General features: G+C 37.2%; 1 long non-coding RNA gene and 1 pseudogene across 2 annotated transcripts; one reads left to right on the top strand and one right to left on the bottom strand.

The window, feature by feature from the left end:
- Positions 1 to 4,133: 4,133 nt before the first annotated feature.
- On the top strand, positions 4,134 to 16,908 carry LOC122274376 (annotated as a pseudogene).
- On the bottom strand, positions 10,603 to 14,897 carry LOC122274341. 2 transcript variants are annotated; one of them, XR_006228302.1, is made up of 3 exons: positions 14,322 to 14,897; positions 11,430 to 13,188; positions 10,603 to 10,942 (listed from the first exon to the last, which is right to left on the bottom strand). It is a non-coding gene; the product is annotated as an uncharacterized LOC122274341 (long non-coding RNA). The 2 variants fall into 2 exon arrangements; XR_006228303.1 differs by having other exon boundaries at positions 12,749 to 13,188; positions 14,322 to 14,885.
- Positions 16,909 to 21,342: the final 4,434 nt, after the last annotated feature.

The following is a 21,342-nucleotide window of genomic DNA, read 5'->3' as shown; positions in this document are numbered from 1 at the left end:
GAAAATTCTCATCCATTGAAGATAGATGCGAAGGAAAAAAGAGCCACAATGTGATTTCTAAAGGGCAACTGGTTCAACCCATACAAGAAGTCAAACCAAGATGCACCGGGTAACAAATCTGAAACCCAAATCATGAATCTGTTTCCCCTTAATCCAACCACATATGTGGTAGGGTCCAATCTACCACCATCTCACCTATGAAGCTGCTCACATGAAATTGCCGAGGCTTAGGACGATCTTGTGCAATTAGGAATCTCAATGCCAGTATTAGGAAACTTAATCCAGATGTAATTTTCCTTTCTGGAACTCTTGTGATGCATGTAAATACTGCCTCTATTGTGAATAGACCATGGTTTTCCCAATATGTACATTTTTCCCCAGCAGGAATGTGAGGAGGATTTTTGTTTATGTGGCATCCTGGCTTGGATGTTGATATTGTACTTATTTCCTAAAATATATTATCTATGTTGGTGTATTTGGATCCTTGTCACAATTCCTGGTTGCTCAACCTTGTTTATTGCTCTGCTCAAAACTTGAAAAATAACCTCTTTTGGGATAAGTTAAATACCATTACTGAAGCATACCCTAGTCCCATGTTAGTAATAAGGGATTTCAATTCTGTCCTCAATCAATTTAATATATTATCTATGTTGGTGTATTTGGATCCTTGTCACAATTCCTGGTTGCTCAACCTTGTTTATTGCCCTGCTCAAAACTTGAAAAATAACCTCTTTTGGGATAAGTTAAATACCATTACTGAAGCATACCCTAGTCCCATGTTAGTAATAAGGGATTTCAATTCTGTCCTCAATCAATTTGAGAAGATAGGGGACAAACCTGTAGCCAATCCATCGACCCCAACTGGCCTTGAACTCTATATGGATAACCATTGATTGATAGATTTGGGATTTTCGGGTCCTAAGTTCAGTTGGTCCAATAATAGGCATGGTTCTCATAACAATATGAAAAGGCTTGACAGAGGCATCATGAACCTTCAGCAGAACAATTTATTCCCCAATGCCTCCATAAAATATCTCACAAGATCAGCCTCTGACCACTCTCCCATGGTTCTTGACACAAACAATTCCCACAACTCTCCAAAATCTTTTAAATTCGAGGAATTTTGAACTAGAGAATCTTCCAGTTTTGAGTTTGTAAAAAGAGATTGGAATACTACTGTCCGATACCCCTGCTTTCATCCTAGCAAAGAAGCTAAAAGCAACAAAACTTGCTTTAAAATAGTGGAATATAAACAGCTTTGGCCACATTCAGACTGGTATAAAAAGGCTCAACAACTCTCTCACTGAAAACCAAACCCAACTCGTCAATCACAGATCTATTCTGATGGAAGAAATTCTTAAGGAAAATCTTGATGAGCTCTTGAAAAAAGAAGAACCTCAGAGTCACTTGGTTAACCATCATCGATCTCAATACAAAATTCTTCCATGCCTCCACGTCTATAAGAAGGAGAAAAAATAGAATTGATTGTCTTAAAACAAGAACAAGACAATATACTTCTAACCCAATTACATTAAGCAAAAATTTCAAAACCACTTCAAAAATTTTTGCACAACTTCCATCCCTAAATCTCCTGAGGATGTTGTAAATCTCTTTCCCAATAAGATCACAAGCATGGATAATCAATTCCTCTACCAAATTCCTTTTGAGGAAGAGATTTTGAGTACTATTGGTCAAACCCCTCCCACTAAAGCTTCAAGGTCAAATGGATTCACTGGGCTTTTTTACAAATTATACTAGGATGTAATAAAAGAAGATATTTTGGCTGCCATAAAAAATTTCTTTACTCAGGGCAAACTACTTAGAGAATGGAATCATACTAACATTGCCCTTGTGCCAAAAATTGACAATCCCAATGCTCCTCACCATTTCCACCCCATAAGCCTCTCCAATATCTGTTATAAAATAATTGCAAAAATATTTGCCATAAAAAATATTTGCATCATTTCTCCTTACCAAACTGCTTTTGTACCTGGTTGGTTAATTCAAGAAAATACTATCATGGTCTAGGAAATTTTCCATACCTTGAAAAAAAAAAAAAAAAGAGGTAAAAGGGGGCTTATGGCAATAAAAACTGACATGGAAGAAGCTTTTGACTCTATGGAGTGGTCTTTTATATTATCAATCTTCAAGACATTAGGTTACAACTAAACTTGGACAAATTGGATTAGAGAATGCATTTCCACTATTTCTTACTCCATCATCATTAATAGTTCCCCTATTGGCTTCCTCCGTCCCTTTTGTGGTATAAGACAAGGAGACTCCCATGTCCCCATTTCTCTTTATCATAGGAAGTAAAGTGATTTCAAGATTCATCCTCAGAAAAGAAATGACCAATAAAATTGAAGGTATCAATTTTTCAAGGAGGGGACCCTCAGTGTCGCTTCTCCTCTTTGCAGATGACCTCATCCTCTTTGGGACGACATTCTCTCAAAATGCCCAAACTTTTGCTCAGTGTCTCAACACCTACACTTTTTGGTCTGGCCAAAGAATAAATTTTGAAAAATTCTCTGTGCGCTTCGGTAGGAGCATGACCACAAATAGCACCATTAGAGAAATAAGAGATTCCTTAAATTTTAAAATTTCTCCACCCAAACTTAGATATCTTGGATTCCCTCTGTACATTTGCAAAGAAACACTTGTTTTAAGAGATTAAGGAAAAAACACAAAACAGGCTTCAAGGCTGGAAAACAAAAATCCTTTCCCAAGTAGGTAGAGCTAACCCGATCTGCTCAGTAGCAAATGTTATTCCCTCTTAGACCATGTCCACCATATGGATGCTTGCCACAATCACAAAACAATTGGATAACTCTTGTCGCAATCTTTAGTGTGGCTATGATAACCTTAACACTCATAAATTCATACCAAAAGTTTGGAGCTCTATATGCATGCTGAAATCTTTAGGTGGGCTAGACCTTAAAAAGCTCTTCTTTTTCAATAAAACCCTCATCTCAAAATTTGCTTAGTCTTTGGTTAATAACTCAACAATTCTTTGGAAAAATTACTTGACCAGTAAATATTTGAAAAATACCTCTTTCTTTGAAGTGAGAAGTAAACCCACATACTCTTGATTTTGGAAAGGCCTTCTAAAGCAAAGAGATTTTGTAAAGAACAATAGTTGCATTCAAGTCAACAATGGAACAACTACTAGATTGTGGACTGATCCCTGGGTTCCCAGTTTGCCTACCCTCACACCTCTCCCTAATCCAAACATCACTAACTTAGAGTCTGAAATGAGAGTGCTGAACTAACTCTAGAAGAGCCTAGAAGATGGAACGCTCTTCTCCTCCAAGCCTTGTGTACCCTTGACTCAGTCAATGCCATTCTCAAAATTCCCCTCTCTTTTTATAACTAATCTTCTATTGGTGATAAGACGAAATGGATCCACCACTCTTTTGGAAACTTCTAGGTCAAATCAACCTACACGACATTAATCAACTCTCAAAACCTCCCTCAAATGCAGTTCTCTCCTGAAGTTTGGAAAAAATTGTGGAAACTCAAAATTCAAGACAGATTAATACATTTCCTTTGAAAGGTCATGCATCAAATTCTCTCCACTAAAGCAAACCTAAAAAGATTCATCCCTTTTGAGGAGGACCAAGATCTTTGCTCTCTATGCAATACAGAAGAAGAAAACTTGTCCCATTTATTTTTCAACAGTTCTTTCTCGAGAATTCTGTGGAGACAATCTAGATGACCCATAAACATAGCGATCTTTGAAAGCCAACTCATCTCTAGTTGGATCTCAGTCATTCTTAACCCCTTAAAGGGGCTAAAGATACCCGAGAAGGACACTCATTCCTCCCAACTCTTTGCTGTCCTTGCCATGGATAACATTTGGTTCCTTAGAAATCAGGTTACTCATGGTACTCCCCGTCCCTCCATCGTCTAGTTCGAGTCAAAAGTTACCCAAAAACTCAATGACCACAGTAAAGCCTGGAGCATAAAGTCCAACCAAGAGGATCTTAAATGGCAACCTCCTCCACAAGGATTCTACTCACTCTCCTTTGATGTAGCAATCAAAAATAATGGAAGCACGATACCTACCATATGCAGATTAGATAAGGGCTCACTAGTTTTTGCACAAGCATAATTTATCCATAACACAAATCTAAATGTTGGAGAAGCATAAGCTGCACTACTGGCAGTACAAAAGGCAGCAAGTAGAAGGTTAAAAAAAATTATCATTGAAGGAGACTCAACACCGACTGAGCAATGCAGACAACCACTAGAGACAACCAATATCTGCCATGCAACTTTAAACAATGAATAGCAAAAAAAATTCATTGATCTCAGAATCGATGTCACAATATAGCGCAATCGGTAGTCTCTAACCAAGTCTATGGAAGCATTTCCCTTATTTAGATTCCCATGCTTCCATTATTTAGATTCCCCAATGTGTATTAGATTGCCCCCACGGCGCTGGGGGGCCCCAAAATTGTATAATTATACTGGTACAATAGTACTCTAGGTTGTATTTACTTTATGAATGAAACTATCTTATGCGAAGATAACAAGGCTAGGAAAAAAACGTTTTACAATGTCGAGCCCTCAAAACCCAGGTATCAATAGAAGAAATAGGAGGGTATAATTGGCACGTCTTTGATTGGGTGTCCGTCTTCATGAAATCATTGGCATGGTGAGTCAATCCTCATGAGCTCAGGGGCCATGGTCACAATCAACGAAACTTCGGGGTCCCTACCTTCCCCTAAAATTACCTGCCAATGGTACAAATCCAAATTGGAGTTCAATAAGTTTCTGTTTCCACAGGCCTGCCTACAGAGTCACTGACCAAGATCAAGATAAAAGGAAACAAGGGTAGCCAACGGAAGCTGAAGCTAATTTGTGAAAACCCCACCCAAGTACAGCATTAAAAGTTCTTTCAGCTCTTGATGATGCAAGAATTCAGCTACACCATTTCAAGGCAATCATCATCGCCAGCATGCGGCTCTTTATCGATGCCTATGACTTCTTCTGCATCCATCCTGTCATGATTGTCATTGGACGAGTCTACTATGAGCACTGGGCCGATAAGTATCGAGCCCTACCCCACGTGGTGTCGGCCATGATGGCCATCGCTCTTATGGGAACTGCGATCGGCCAAGTGGTTTTGGGCTAGTTGGGCGACCGAGTCGGTAGGTGGTGCGTGTACGGGATCGCTTTGATGATCATGGTGCTGAGCTCTTTCGGTTGGGGTTCTCCTTCTGCAAGGAGAGGGGCTGCGTTCTGGCGAGCCTGGGGCTATTCATATTCTCACTGGGCCTGGGGATTGGCGAGGACTACCCTATGTCGACAGTCATAATGTCGGAGTTAGTGAACAAAATAACATGAGCAGCTTTCATAGTTGCCATGTTCTCGATGCAGGGATTTGGGATTTTGGCCTCTTCGAAATACTGCCAAAGGATACAACACCTGTGGAGGCCGATATCACATGAAGGCTGATCGTAATGGTTGGTGCAATTCCCACTGCGTTAACTTTCTATTGGCGAATGATGATGCCCGAAACTGCCGGGTAATCATTACTAATTTATGTCTTACATTTTGTATGAATTCATTTTTTTAAAAAAAAAAAAAGAAAAAAAATTAGCTTATCGCATTTGATGTGCTGAAATAGAGGACCGAGATATGTGTAATTAGTTTTGGTGATTCTTTCCTATTCTTATCTTTTTGTACAGTTGTAAATTAGTCATAGCCAATATTTGATTAGCTTGATTATTGGGGCTCTATATCTTGATATATACTCTGTGCTAAAGGTCTGTTATGATATGAATGAAAATATACTTTTTCGACATGGTATCAGAGCCATGACAAATCCTGGAATACTCTAATTTTTCTTCTTCATCATTAACCCACATCTCAAACACCTAACCCCACCATCGAACAAACCACACCATGAGCAATCCTGCACCCATCATCATTCAATCTAAAGGTTCCTCTTTCAATGCAAGAATCATCCTTAATGAAACGAATTATGATATATGGTCTCAGATTATTGAGATGCATATTGCTGAAAAGGAGAAACTCTCCTATATTGATGGCACCTCACCCATTCCTACAAAGGAGAATGCTGGTACGAAAAGTGGTATGTGGATAATTAAAAAGTCAAGAGATGGCTATTGATGTCTTTGACCCCAGACATTATGAAACGTTACCTCTACTTGCCTACGGCTCGTGATATTTGGGCAGCTTTATCTAAGGCTTTCTATGATGGATCGGATAAGTTGCAAGTATATGCCTTAAATCAAAAAGCTTTCTCTGCCAAAAAAAAAAGGGTAGAATAATCTCTGTGTATTATGGAGAATTGACTGAAATTTTTGGTGAAATGGATCACTGTGATAACGTGTTCATGGAGAATTCTAAAGATGTTGAAACTTATCGAAAATCAGTGCAATGTCAACAGGTGCACATTTTCCTTGCTGGATTAGATGGCGACTTAGAACAAATTCGTCATGCTTTGATCCGTGTAAAGCTGTCCGTCGCACAATGATGAATGCCAACTCTGAAGATCTTGAAGCCTCAACTATGGTGGCACACAATCGACCTCCTCAAACTCGTCCCCAAAAGAATGGTGCAGACAAAAATTCTTACAAATGCACTCATTGTGATCAAACTAACCATACCAAAAGTAGGTGCTTTGAACTTGTCAGGTATCCGGATTGGTGGGATCACAACCGTGATTCCCGCAAGAAGAATTCATGAAAATCCAACCCCACTGCTGCTGTTGTTGAAACCAAAGAGGAGAATGATGCTGGTACAGCTTCTGCACATGCTGCAACTACAACTCTGACTGATAATATCTCTATACCTATTTCTAATAGCACATGGATAATTGATTTGGGGGCTATTGATCATGTGACTTTTGATTTTCAAAAAGTCTCATCACTTCATAATTCCTCACAAAAATTTGTTTCCACTGCCAATGGTGCTTCCACCACTGTTACTAGGGAAGGACCCCGCATCCCTTACTAAAACTCTATAGTTAGATTCTGTCTTAGTTGTTCCTTCTTTGAACTATAACTTGTTATCAGTCTCACAAATAACCACTGCCCTATCTTGTGTTGTTATTTTTTGGCCTGATTTTTGTGTGTTTAAGGACATCCAAAACAAGCAGACGATTGAGTGTAGTATTAAATGTGGGAAGTTGTATTACCTCGACTTGGTGCCGAATAGTTCAAATAAATTGCATCAAGTATTTTCCATGGATAGTTCTCAGGGGGAAAGGACAGCTCAAAAATCATGCTCTGGTTGGGACATACCTCATTTGGTTATTTAAAAAAATTATTTCCTCGTTTATTTGCAAGATGTAGTACCTCTGTTTTTCAGTGTAATGTATGTGAACTTGCAAAGAGTCAATGTGCTTCATTCCCATTAACTTTGCATAGAAGTATAGTTCCTTTTATGGTTATACACTCAGATGTTTGGGGTCCATCACATGTTCCCACGTTGAGTGGATCGCGATGGTTCGTTGCTTTTATTGATGATTGTACAAGATTAACATGGGTATGTGTAATGAAGATGAAAAGTGAAGTGAACTTTCGGTTTCAAAAGTTTCATAAAATGATAAGCACACAGTACGCTGCTCAACCTCGAGTTCTTCACAATGATAGTGGTGGGGAATATATGAGTTGTGACTTCCAACAGTTCTTGAGGTCACAAGGTATTATCAATCAAACCACATGTCGACACACACTCCAACAAAATGGGGTAGCTGAGCAAAAAAAACCGTCAATTATTGGAAGTTGTTCATGCTTCATTAATAGAGGCTCATATGCCATTATCTTACTGGGGAGAAGCTCTAATATTTGCAGCATATTTAATTAATCGGGTACCATCCAGTGCCATTGACTTCCGCACTCCATCACATGCTCTTTTTGAAGCTGTTGTTGCTCCATCTCTCCCAAACTTACCTCCCCATGTCTTAGGATGTGTTGCTTTCATCCATCTGCACACACATCAGCGCACCAAGTTACAACCTCGAGCACTACAATGTGTGTTTCTGGGATATGCTCCACATCGAAAGGGCTACCGTTGCTACCATCCTCCTACACACTGCATGTTTGTTACCTTGGATGTGGTGTTCCATGAAACATCCATGTATTTTTCCTCTGAGCCTAATCTTCAGGGGGAGCATCCGAAAGAAGTTTAGACTCTAGAATATGATGAAGATGAGGTTTATATTCACCAAGATATAGCCACCACCTTTGATCCTAGTGAGGACACTGATACACACTCAGCTGAAGTACTACCATATGAAGCTTTCACACCCCAAGAAATTGAAGCATCACCACACCCATCGCCTACCATGATAACCGAATCCATGAGAAAACAATTGCCACAACGTCAAACCAGAGGTATTCCTAAAACCACATATGAACCCAAACTCTGTAGTAAAGTTAAATACCCTATGAGTTCTTATGTGTCTAACCATCGGTTGTCGAAATCAAGTTAGTCATTTGTCAATCAATTATCTACTATATCTATTCCTAACAGTGTGTAGGAAGCCTTAACTGAACCAAGGTGGAAAGCAATTATGAATGAAGAGGTAGAATCCTTGCTGAAAAATGAAACTTGGGAACTTGTTGATTGGCCACCAAGGAAGAAAATTGTTGGGTGTCGGTGGATTTTTAATGTGAAACACAAAGTAGATGGCGCAATTGAACGTTTCAAGGCAAGACTCATGGCAAAGGGATACACCCAGACATATGGAATTGATTATACAGAAACCTTTGCACCCATAACTAAGATCAACACAGTTCGTGTCTTGTTGTCTCTAGCTACAAACTTGGACTGGCCACTATAACAATTTGATGTAAAAAATGCCTTCCTACATGGTAAGCTGTTTGAAGAAGTATACATGGACCTTCCACCAGGATGCATAATACCATATATACATAGTTAAAAGGTGTGCAGATTGAAGAAATTTCTATATGGGCTAAAACAATCTCCTAGAGCATGGTTCGGAAGGTTCACAAAGTCTATGAGAACTTTTGGCTACCATCAGAGTAACTCAGACCACACTTTATTCCTGAAGAAGCAGTAGAATAAGATCACTGCACTCATTGTCTATGTGGATGACATGGTAGTCACAAGAAATGAGCTTGAGGAAAGGAAAAACTTGCAGAATTACTTGTCCAGTGAGTTCAAAATGAAAGACCTTGGCCTCTTGAAATATTTTCTTGGCATCGAAGTATCCTGATCTGATAAAGGTATTTTTCTCTCACAGAGAAAATACACTTTAGACTTACTACAAGAAACTGGCATGTCAGTAAGCCAACCGGTGGATACACCTTTTGAAGAAGGCTTGAAGTTAAGCTTTGAGTCTAATCAAGTACCTCTTGATAAAGAAAGATACCAGAGACTAATATGAAGGTTGATGTACCTGGCACATACTAGGCCTGATCTCGCCTATGCATTAAGTATTGTTAGCCAATTTATGCACAATCCTGAAGAAGAACTTATGAATGCAGTGATAAGAATCTTGAGGTATTTAACCTGGAAAGGGAATTTTATTCACAATAAATGTAGACTCTCAAAGTAGAGATGCATATACTGATGCCAATTGGGCTGGAGCAATAGATGACAAACGAATATTTCACATTTGTTGGAGGAAACCTTGTTACGTGGAGAAGCAAAAAAAGAACGTTGTTGCACGTTCAAGTGCCGAAGTTGAGTTTAGAGGAATGGCACTTGGAATTTGTAAAGCACTATGGCTACGACTCCTCCAAACAAATTTGGGCTATTCACCAACACAACCGATCCAACTATATTGTGACAGTAAAGCAGCATGTGACATTGCTCATAATCCGGTTCAACATGATTGCGCAAAACACGTGGCGGTGGACAGATTCTTCATTAAAGAGAAGTTGGATTAGAAGATTATGGAGCTAAAAAAAATTCGATCTGAAGATCAGCTAGCCGATATTCTCACCAAGGTAGTTTCAAATCGAATATTCTCTCATTTTGTAGACAAGTTGGGCATGTGCGACATCTATGCACCAACTTGAGGAGGAGTGCTGAAATAGAGGACCGAGATATGTGTAATTAGTCTTGGTGATTCTTTCCTATTCTTATCTTTTTGTATAGCTGTAAATTAGTCATAGCCAAGATTTGATTAGTGGGGCTTGATTAGCTTGATTAGTGGGGCTCTATACATTGATATATACTCTACACCAAAGGTCTGTTATGATATGAATGAAAATATAATTTTTCGAGACAATGGACAACAATTGGTTATCTCGATCGTTTAGTTATGTTTTGTATATATCTAAAAGTGTCAAATCGTGTTAACGGGTTGTGTTCGTGTCGTGTTGAGACATGTGTATTACAGCTAATGGGTCAACCCGAACACGACCTGTTAAGAATTTCGTGTCAAAATTCTAAACCATAACACTACCCATTAAGATAACGGGTTGACACAACACAACCCGTTAATAAATTTTAAAAAAAGGTTAACACGACACGTTTAACCCGTATATATTACTAGACATGAAGACGACCCATTAACCCGTTTAATCTGATTAATTTTATATAAATATTAAAATCACAATGTCTTTAAAAAAATATAAAACTAACTACAACTACAAATTACAATCCAAAAAATAAATATATCGAAATTAAAATCCCAACAATACTATATATGATAAACAAAATAACAAACTCACAACATAATGCATAGTGCTGCAATGCATAATTAGAACACCTACCCAACTCCAACTATTCTTATTACATTATATCCAAGGGTACCAAATATGATAAACACACATTGTAAATATTAATGTTACAATTCCAAATACGATGATACACACACCAATCTAAATAAATTATGAACCCACAGAAGGGACTGGAGGAAGTGTGGCGTCCTCATTGATCTTTTTGGTCTCCAACTCCATTATATCTTCAGTTAACTCGTTCATTTCTTGTATTCCTATGAAAAAAATGATATTAGTAAAAGAATTAAGATAGAATTTAATAAAATAATAATAATGTTACCCTCGACTTTGGCTTCCTCGCCATATAATCAATTTCTTGTGTAGATTAATGCTTCAACAATATCTGGTTTCAGTGCACTCCTAAACTAATCAATGATACGCCCACCAATACTAAAAGTAGATTTAGATGAAACTGTGGAAACTGGAACACTCAAAATATCGCAAGCCATATAAGCAAGATTAGGATAATGAAATTCATTTCCTTTCCAAAAGGAAAGAATATCAATTTTCGCATTTCTATCTACCCTAGGATCATCCAAGTACAACTCCAATTGATTTTTTTGCATATGGGCAGCGAGATCATTACTTTCAAATGAATCAAATTCCTTTATCAAAAAAGAAAAAAAAAAAATCCTATTGAGAATATGTTATACAAAATAATAAAATATAAATCATTAAACAAAAAATATTATTTGAATTTACCTGAAATACTTGTTTATTGACTCTATTCCATCTACCAGAAGAAGATTCACTTTCCGTTCTACTAGCACTTCTTTCAAAAATCGTGGTAGAACTTGTGGGAGCACTAGAAAAACTATATTCTATGAAAAGAGATGCCATTTTGATACGAACATTTAAAAACTCCTGGGAACCATTTCCATAAAGTTTCGTATAAGAAAAGTCAACAAAATGAAGCTTGTATCGAGTATCCAATATAACTGCTATCATCAATAGCACATTGAACTCAGACCAATATTTCTCAAACTTCACAAGCATTTGACAAGACATATTCTTTATGTAGTCATCTTCATTTTTAGAGTGTTGTTTTAATGTTAAATAAATTATAAACATTAATGAAAAGTACAAATTGGCTGTAGGCCAGGTATTTGGTTCCAAAAAACTCACAAGTGGCATCATAAAAAGCTTCCAAGAAAGTGTTAATCTTCTCCACTTTTTCTCACTCAGATGTTGATAGACAGTGTTTAAAATTGGAATCAGTCAATTCCAAATGGCAAAAGGAACGACGATAGAAAAGAGCACTCTCAAGTATAAGAAAAGTTGAATTCCATCTAGTGGGGACATCCTGTCTCAACCCTTTCTTACCATCCAAAGACATTTGTTTTATTGAATCTAAAAATTTTTGTTTCCTTGATTGTGATCTTTTGACATACTTGATACGGTCATAAACTTTTTAGATAGCACAATTAATTGCTTTCAACCCATCTTGTACAACCAAATTGAGAACATGACAACAACAACGAAGATGAAAAAACTCACCATCACAAACAAGGGCTCTCTTAATGTTCAACTGAGTTCTTAAAACTCTACCAACACATCATTAGAAGAAGCATTGTCTAAAGTTAAAGCACAAATCTTGTCTTGAATTCCCCGCTCACATAACAAATTATAAATTTTCTCAGACAAAGATATGTCATTATGTGATAGTGGCATAAAAGAAAAATTTAAAACATTTTTCTTTAGAACCCATTTCTTATCTAGAAAATATGTTGTAATGCACATATAACCATTAGTACTCATAAAAGTCCACAAGTCAGATGTCAGACAAATTCTACCAGGAGCATCACTTAACATGTATTTAATCCTTTTTTTTCCCGATAATATATCTTAACCAAATCAACCTTAGCAATATTTCTAGAAATAATTGGAATATCTGGACACGCATATTGCATAAAAGTTCTCACCCTCGAATATTCAACAAATTGGAAAGGTAAATCATGCTTCACAATAGCTTCTACCAAAAGTTATCTATATTGTTCAGGATCAAATTTAGAAGTGCATACTGAAATAGATCCACTATGCTGCCCCAACATCAACTGACCAATATCTCGTATATTTCTTTTAGGGCATGTATCAATGTGACGCTTCAAATTTCCAGTTCCATATCTACTCACTGCCAAATAAGTAGCTCCACACATCTTGCACTTGTGAAACTTTCCGAATCTAGCCCTTCCAAGTCAATCAAATCTTCATTTCCTACTGTTGCCTCATTCATCTGACATTTTTGAAAAATCAACCATGAAAATCAACAATCACCACACATCTTGCACTAGGCTCGTGCCTTACAATCACCAACTTTATTAGAATCGGGAACCATCTCAAAGAAGCTCCACACATTTGACCTTTTCCTTTGTTTTGTTTTAGTGTCTTCATTTGCGAAACTTTCCGAGTCTAGTCCTTCCAAGTCAATCAAATCTTCATTTCCTACTGCTGCCTCATTCATCTTACATTTTTAAAAAATCAAACATGAAAATCAACAATCAAAGAGACTAAACAAAAGAGCAACAATCAAAGAAGCTAAACAATCAAATCTGGCTAATTGGTCAATTATTGACAAAGGGTATATAGGTGGGGACATCAAATTTATTTTCTTCTTCTGTTATTTTTTAATAGAAAAGAAAAATGAAAGAATGATTTTTTAATTCATACAAAAAAAAAAACAAAAGAGCAACTGCTGAATGTAATAGGGATCCATATCAATATAATCTTTGATGACTTTGAAAAAGGGTGAAACGGTAAAAGCAGAAAAAGGGTGGATTCCAATTTCCAAAAAGTGAATTATGACTACCAAATAATAAATCAAATAGTCATAAAGGGTTTTCCTACTTAAATCAAATGGTCAAATAATAAATCTCCTATTGCAAGTATTACAACTGCCAAAAATATTGTGGCAAAGAAAAATCTATCCCCCAGAGACAGAGTGCAACACGAACCATGTGGTCCATGTCCCCTGCCATATGCTTTTCCAACCAAACAGGATTAGGTAATTTGAGAAAAAATAGAAAAGATCAAAGGACTTCACTTCTGAGTGTTAGCTTGACATGTATAAGTTGTATAACACAGAAATGGATATTTTTCTTTCAATCTTATTCAACACCAATATCTTCTATATAGTATTAAGTATATATCATGTCTGTTTGAGCATTCACGCACAAGGTTAGGTTGAAAACATACACACGAAAGATAAATCACGTTTGGTTCATTTAGACTAAATATATTTTACAAACTAATTTTAATTTTTGTGATCTTTTCTTTATTTGTAAATGGGACACTTTCTGAGACAAAAGTAAAGGTGGTGAAATCCTTTAAGTCTTATCTTTTTTTTTTTTTTCCCTCTACTATGGCTACACTCACCTTTTTTCATTCACAGATCGAACAATAATTCCTCACAATAACTCACAAATTTCATTCACAGATCTAACAACTATCATTCACAAATTTCACACAATAATTCCAGAAGCTATCAGGAATTTAGAGTCAGACACTAAGAGATAAACAAACAAATTTAACAATTAGTGACTTACGGCTAAAATAAACTTGCAGATTTCACATCTAGAAAACTAGAACCAAGATTACCTTGTTCCATTTAGCAACGCGTAGAAGAGATCTCTAGGAATTTCAACACTAATTCTACCAGAAAATAGAGAATCCCAAAGATCCTCGATGAGAAGGAGAGTCTGAGAGAGAAACCGAAATAATTTGACTGAGAAAAGGGGCTGAATCGGCTGATCTGATTCTGAGATTCACAATCACTACTACGGCTGAAATTAATAAGATTAAATAGAAGTGCAGGTCTTGTGAGTGGTGATGCAGACGCTGGTCCGTGTGTGAATTGTGAAGTGTGAACTGGGAAAATGAGAAGCCAAAAATAACAAAAATGGGGGAACGGGGAACGGGGGAAGAGCCGATTCGCCGAAGAGGGAAAAGGAAAACTCATTACCGACGTACCGTTTACAGTGCAAAATGTCAAAACTTTTCGTGTGAGCCACTAAGCCCGTGAGCCATGAGGTGAGCAGTGAGCATTGAGGCCGTGATTCGTGAATGATGAATCTGTGATGTTAGTCTGTGAGTCTGGAGTCTGCGGCATAGGAGTTACTATGATTCAGATTTAGGGTTTTTTTTTTTCATGTTTTTAGATTTAACTAGAACTTAAAGAAGGGACGGGGTACCGAATGCCTAAAGGCTAAATTATTAAATTTTAATTGATATCCTTTAAAAATTTTAAAATCCCACTAGTCCTCCAAATTTCATTTCGTGTGCAATTGAATTTCAATTTAAGCTTGAAAATGAGAAGAAAAAAAAAATTCAATTTAAGGTTAACGGGTCAAAACGGGTTAACCTGTTAGTGACTCATTAAGCAATCGTGTCTTAACGGGTCAACCCGTTTTGACCCGAACCCAATAAGACTAAACTCAAACTTGCTTTTATCGTGTCGTGTTCGTGTTGGGTTAACGAGTCGTGTCACAAATTGCCACCCCTATATATATCTCATGCATATATGCATGCATGCCGATATACAGTTTTGGTGGAGCAAAATGTCAACCAAGCGGCTAGGGACGTGCAGAGAGTGTTGGAAGCAAAGTTTTGAATACCGTACCGGAAGCTATACCGGTCAAGGCACTGAAATGAAATATTTCGATACTGGTACCGTTTCGTGTACCGTTTCGGAATAGTTTATATATGTATAAATTATATATATATGCACATAAATTATTTTCTAAAATAATAATAAAATAAGTCATTAACTCAATAATACTACTTCTCAATACAAGTGTTAAGTTTTAACACACATATTTGTAAAATTAAATAAATCTAAATCCAATTAATAAAATAAAAGAACTCATCTTGAGATCACATAAAAAATAAAAAATAATAATACCAACTAAAATAAATAATAAAAAAAATTGATTAAGATCACATAAAATAATAATACAATTTTAAACTTTCAAGCAAGAAAAAATGAGTAAAAGATATAATATATTTTTTATTATTTCATTTAGAATAGAAAATATTTGTATCTATTTTAAATTAATTAAAAAATTTAAAATGCTATTTTGTCAGACGTGCAGTCTTGTCCTTTTGACTTTTCTTGTCCTAAAACGAGGGCATGTACTTTTTACTTTCTTTTCTTTAAATGAGGTGTAGTCCAGTAAAGTAACAGTCTGAAAATGCCCTTATCATTTTAACGAAATTACAAAAATATCCGGTTGACTCAATCCGCCCCTATTATATGTACCGGCCGAAACACATCGGTACAGCTAGTATTTTAACCGATATGAAACATATCCATTTTTTATACCGGTTAGGATTCTGGTATGCTATATTTCGACCGTACCGACCGGTACGGTACGAAATTTAAAACACTGGTCGGAAGTTCAAATGAGTGAGATTATAGATCAGAACTTAGTGCCTCTAAATCAACAGACCTATCCCCTATTTTCCAAGCAATTCTTTCATCACCATGGCTGTGATTTATTAACTTGCTCATTCACTTGGTTTCTTCTCGACATTGTCTTTTACAGCAGCAACCTCTTCCAGTCTCAGATATACAAACACCACTCCCAGCCAAAGACTAGGTGAATGCCTATAAAGAAGCTTATGAAGCAGCAAAACTCCAAGCAATCATCGCAGCCTATTCCACCATTCCTGGCTACTGATTCGCCTTTGTTTTATTGATATCATTGGAAGAGTCATAATCCAAGCAATGCGTTTTCTCTGCGTGGCACTGGTTTATCTTGCAATTGGGATACCCTACGACACATATTGGATCAAAAGCAAAAACCCAGGTTTCATGGTCCTCTATGGCCTCACCTTTTTCTTTGCAAATTTCAGACCAAACACAACCACCTTCATAGTCCCCGTGGAGCTTTTCCCAACAAGATTTAGAACAACAAGAAATGGAATTTCTGGGGCCACAGGGAAGCTGGGGGCAATCATGGGTTCTATTGGGTTTTTTTGGGCTTCACATAAAAATGATAAAAGTAGATCAGTATCATCAGGAGTAAAAGAACGAGATTATGATAATGGCTATCCAGATGCAATTGGAATGACTGCGTCGTTGGTATTTGTAGAAAACCTAAAAACACGAGTATTGGGGGAAACTCCCCTTTTGTGCTCTCTGGATGTATTTCAAAGTCAAATAAAGTTTTGGTCAAAAAAATAGTAAAAAAACAAAGAATAAGTGCCCGACTTATATACAAGTTACAAAATAGTCTGGGCCTAACTTAACCGAATACAAAATGTTTTACTAAATACACTGCCAGCTAACTAGCTTTAATACTCCCCCTCAAGATGGAGCATGAAGATTATGAATGCCCAGCTTGGATAGGAGATGCTGAAATGGAGCTTTACCGAGAGCCTTAGTAAAAATATCTGCCAACTGATGAGCTGAAGCAATATAAAAAGTTTTGATAACACCTTTAGCTTGCTGTTCTCGTATGAAATGACAATCTATTTCAACATGCTTTGTACGAGCATGATGAATTGGATTGGCAGCCAAGGAAAGAGCAGACTTGCTGTCACAATATAGAGAAACAGGTGAAGAATGAGAAATATGCAAATCATGAAGAACTTGTAATAGCCAAATGACTTCACAACTGGTGGAAGCTAAGGCACGATACTCAGCTTCAGCTGAGCTTCTAGACACTGTAGTTTGCTTCTTAGACCCCCAAGAAATCAAAGAATCACCAAGGAATATACAAAATCCCGTAACAGATTTTCTACTGTCAACACAAGCAGCCCAGTCAGAATCGGAAAAGCCCTTGAGTTGAGTAGAGGAAGCTGCTGGAAAAAACAAACCTTGTGCAGGGGTGTTTTTGATATATCTTAAAATTCGGTAGGCAGCATCCAAATGAGATTTACAAGGCTTGTCCATAAATTGTGCCAGAGAATGGACTGAGTATGACAAATCTGGCCTAGTTATAGTGAGATATAGCAATCTCCCAATAAGCCTCCTATACGAAAATGGATCTTCCAAAACATTAACATCAGATTTTGTCAATTTAAGCTTGGAATCCATAGGAAACTCAACAGGTTTACAACCAAGATAACCACTATCTTCTAAAATTTCAAGGGCATATTTACGTTGAGATAAAGAAATTCCAGCAGTAGTACGTGCAATTTCTAACCCCAAAAAATATTTCAGTTGGCCCAAGTCCTTGATTTGAAATTGATCATGAAGATAAGACTTCACTTGATTAACACAGGACATAGTATTGGAAGTAATAATGACATCATCAACATATACTAAAAGTGCAGTAAAGGAAGAACCTTGCACCTTTGTGAATAAGCTGTAATCAGCTTTGGATTGCTTATAACCAAGGGATAAAAGAGCAGTGGTTAGTTTCTGGAACCATTGCCGGCTGGCCTGCTTTAACCCATAGAGAGATTTCAACAAACGACACACTTTATTCTCCCCCTCTTTAGCAAACCCGGGTGGGATCACCATATAAACTTCTTCTTCTAAATCCCCATGCAAAAATGCATTGTTTACGTCAAGTTGTTCTAAAAACCAGTTTTGACTTGCAGCCAATGCCAAAAAACAGCGAACTGTTGTCATTTTAGCAACAGGAGAGAATGTTTCAGCATAATCAATTCCCTCCTTTTGAGTAAAACCTTTAGCTACAAGACATGCTTTGTATCTTTCAACACTACCATCCGCCTTGTATTTCACTTTATACACCCACTTAGAACCAATTGCTTTCTTTCCTAGAGGCAAATCAGTAACTGTCCAAGTTTTGTTATTTTCAAGAGCTAAAATTTCTGCTTTCATGGCTTCTTGCCATTTAGGATCTGTGGCTGCTTGTTTGTAAGTTTTGGGTTCAGGATGAGTGGAAATAGAGATGCTAAAGGCTTTGTGAGCAGGGGAAAGACGAGTGTAAGAAAGATACCTTGAGATATCAAAAGCTTTATTAGAAGCCTGCTGTGTGGAACCCGAAGGGAGTAAAGATTGATCAAAAGTTTGGACCATTTTGCAATGGTAGTCCTGCAAATAAGAGGGTGGCTTTCTGATCTGAGAAGATTTCCTAGGAATAGTATCAATCTGATCATGATGGTCTGGACTAATGTCATTAGAAGGGGGAACATGAACTGGCAAAGAAGAATTAATATCATCAATACAAACAGGAAGAACAAGATCTGATGAAGAATCACAAGTCTGACTTTGAAGTTGAAAAGGAAATGAAGTCTCATGAAAAACAACATCACGAGATACAAAAATGGATTTATTATCAAGATCTAAGAGTTTATATCCCTTGGTACCGTATGAATAGCCAAGAAATACACATCTCTTAGCATGAGGATCAAATTTAGTCTTATGAGGAGAGACATTAGTAGCAAAACATAAGCAGCCGAATACCTTCAAATGAGAATAAGAAGGCTTCTTGGAAAACAAAAGCTCATAAGGAGACTTATTGTTTAACAAAGGTGAAGGAGATCTATTGATTAAGTATGTAGCTGTCATGATACAATCACCCCAATAGGATAAAGGAATGTTAGATTGAAATTTGAGAGCCCTAGCAACATTTAATAAATGTTGGTGTTTCCTTTCAGGAACTCCATTCTGTTGTGGTGTGTATGGACAGCTATGCTGATGTATAATGCCTTTGGAAGAGAAGAGAGTGGACAGGTTGAATTCTGTCCCATTATTAGAACGAAAAATCTTGACTTTGGATGAAAATTGTGTTTCAACCATAGCCAAGAAAGATTCGATGGTGCTGCGAGTTTGGGACTTGAATTTTAGCAAATAAATCCAAGTGCAACAAGTGAAATCATCAACTATTGTTAAAAAATAATGATGACCATTATTAGTAGGAACAGCAAATGGTCCCCAAAGATCACAATGAATAAGCTCAAAAGGTAGAGTGGATTTAATTGAGCTTCTAGGAAAAGAAGGTCTATGCTGTTTAGCTAATGGACAGATTTGACATTGATCATTATTATGCTGAAATTGTACATCAGGAATTACATCATGTAACAAATGCATTCGGGACAACGACATATGTCCTAATCGACTATGCCACAAAGCAAGTTTATTTGCAGAAATTGAAGATGAAACAGAATGGAAAAACTGAGAAGATAAAAGCTGAGAACCAGGACATGATGAAAAACTAGAGTTCAGCAAATATAATCCATTCTTTTGATCAGCCACTCCAATCGTTTTCCTAGCAAGCAGGTCCTGAATTAAGCATTTGTTAGTAAAAAATATCATGGCAAGATTAGATGTTGAGGTGAGTTTATTCACAGAAATTAAATTGAAAGTGAATGAAGGAACATATAGGACATGATGTAAGATTAAGCTTGTTGAAAGCTTAACTGAACCTATATGAGTCACGGAAGCAAACTGACCATTTGGTAGGCTAACAGTGGCATTAACAGATTTAGGAGTTGAAGTGAAAAGAGATAAAGAGCAGACCATGTGGTCTGTAGCTCCACTGTCAACAATCCAAATATTCGGGGAATGTAATTGTGATGAGAAAGTAGAATTAACAAAAGAAAAAGAAGAGGAAATACCTGCCATATTGGCATAACTGGTAGGCTGTGATGAATTGGATGGAGAAGGAAAGCCTAGAGGAGAGTCTGGTTTAAGTTGAGTGTGCAAGGCATTGAGAAGTTGTTGAATTTGCTCTTGAGAAAGAACTTGACTAGGATTAGGAACTGTGTTTGCCTCTAGAGAAGTAGACACTTGATTGGCAGAGGGACGGTGATAACCAGATTTTGCATCACTTGAATTCTTTCTCTTTGATATCCAGCCTGGTGGATATCCATGAAGTTCAAAACACTTCTCTCGAGTATGTCCTTTTCGGTTACAATATGTACAGTGAGGAGGTTCCCTTTGGCCAGTGGAAGAAAAATTCCTCCTAGGGACAGCAGCCACAACTGAATTCAAAGGTACTTGAGAGGTTACCATTGCAATATTCTCTTGATTCAAAGAAGAGGTGCGAGAAAAAGCACGCTGACGCTCCTCTTGAATAATCAGAGAATAAATTTCATCTAATGAAGGAAAAGGCTTCATAAGAAGAATATTGCCTCTAGTAGTGAGATAGTTCTCATTCAATCCCATAAGAAACAGCATAGTAAGATTCTTTTCCTCACGAGCAGCAACAAATTCAAGAACATTACAAGTGCAGAGAGCACATTTTCCACATGTACAAACAGGAATTGGTGAAAACCGATGCCATTCATTCCATAAAGACTCAAGGCGAGTGAAGTAATCACTCACAGATGACTGATCTTGAGTGATACTATTAAGAGATTGTTGGATCTCGAAGGTCCAAGCCTCGTTACTTTGTTGAAATCTATGTTTCAACAAATTCCATATTTTCTCAGCAGTTTCTATGTAAAGGATTACCTGTGCAATTTTTGGAGTCACCGAAGCACAAATCCAAGAAGAGACCATCAAATTACAGAGAAACCATGTGTTGTAATTCGAATCGGTAGAACACAAAGGTTGAATACTGCCGTCAATGAACCCGATCTTGTTCCGAGAGCCAATCGCCATAAGCATCGCACGGCTCCAAGAATAATAGTTCTTGCCGTTGAGTTTGGGAGAAACGATTGAAGTGTTGGAAAGATCGGCTGGAGTGATTGTGTATTGACT

The sequence above is a fragment of the Carya illinoinensis genome, chromosome 8, assembly GCF_018687715.1.
Source record: "Carya illinoinensis cultivar Pawnee chromosome 8, C.illinoinensisPawnee_v1, whole genome shotgun sequence".
Taxonomy (NCBI): domain Eukaryota; kingdom Viridiplantae; phylum Streptophyta; class Magnoliopsida; order Fagales; family Juglandaceae; genus Carya; species Carya illinoinensis.
Note: the sequence above shows the minus strand (reverse complement) of the source record. Positions and strands in the feature narration are given on the sequence as shown.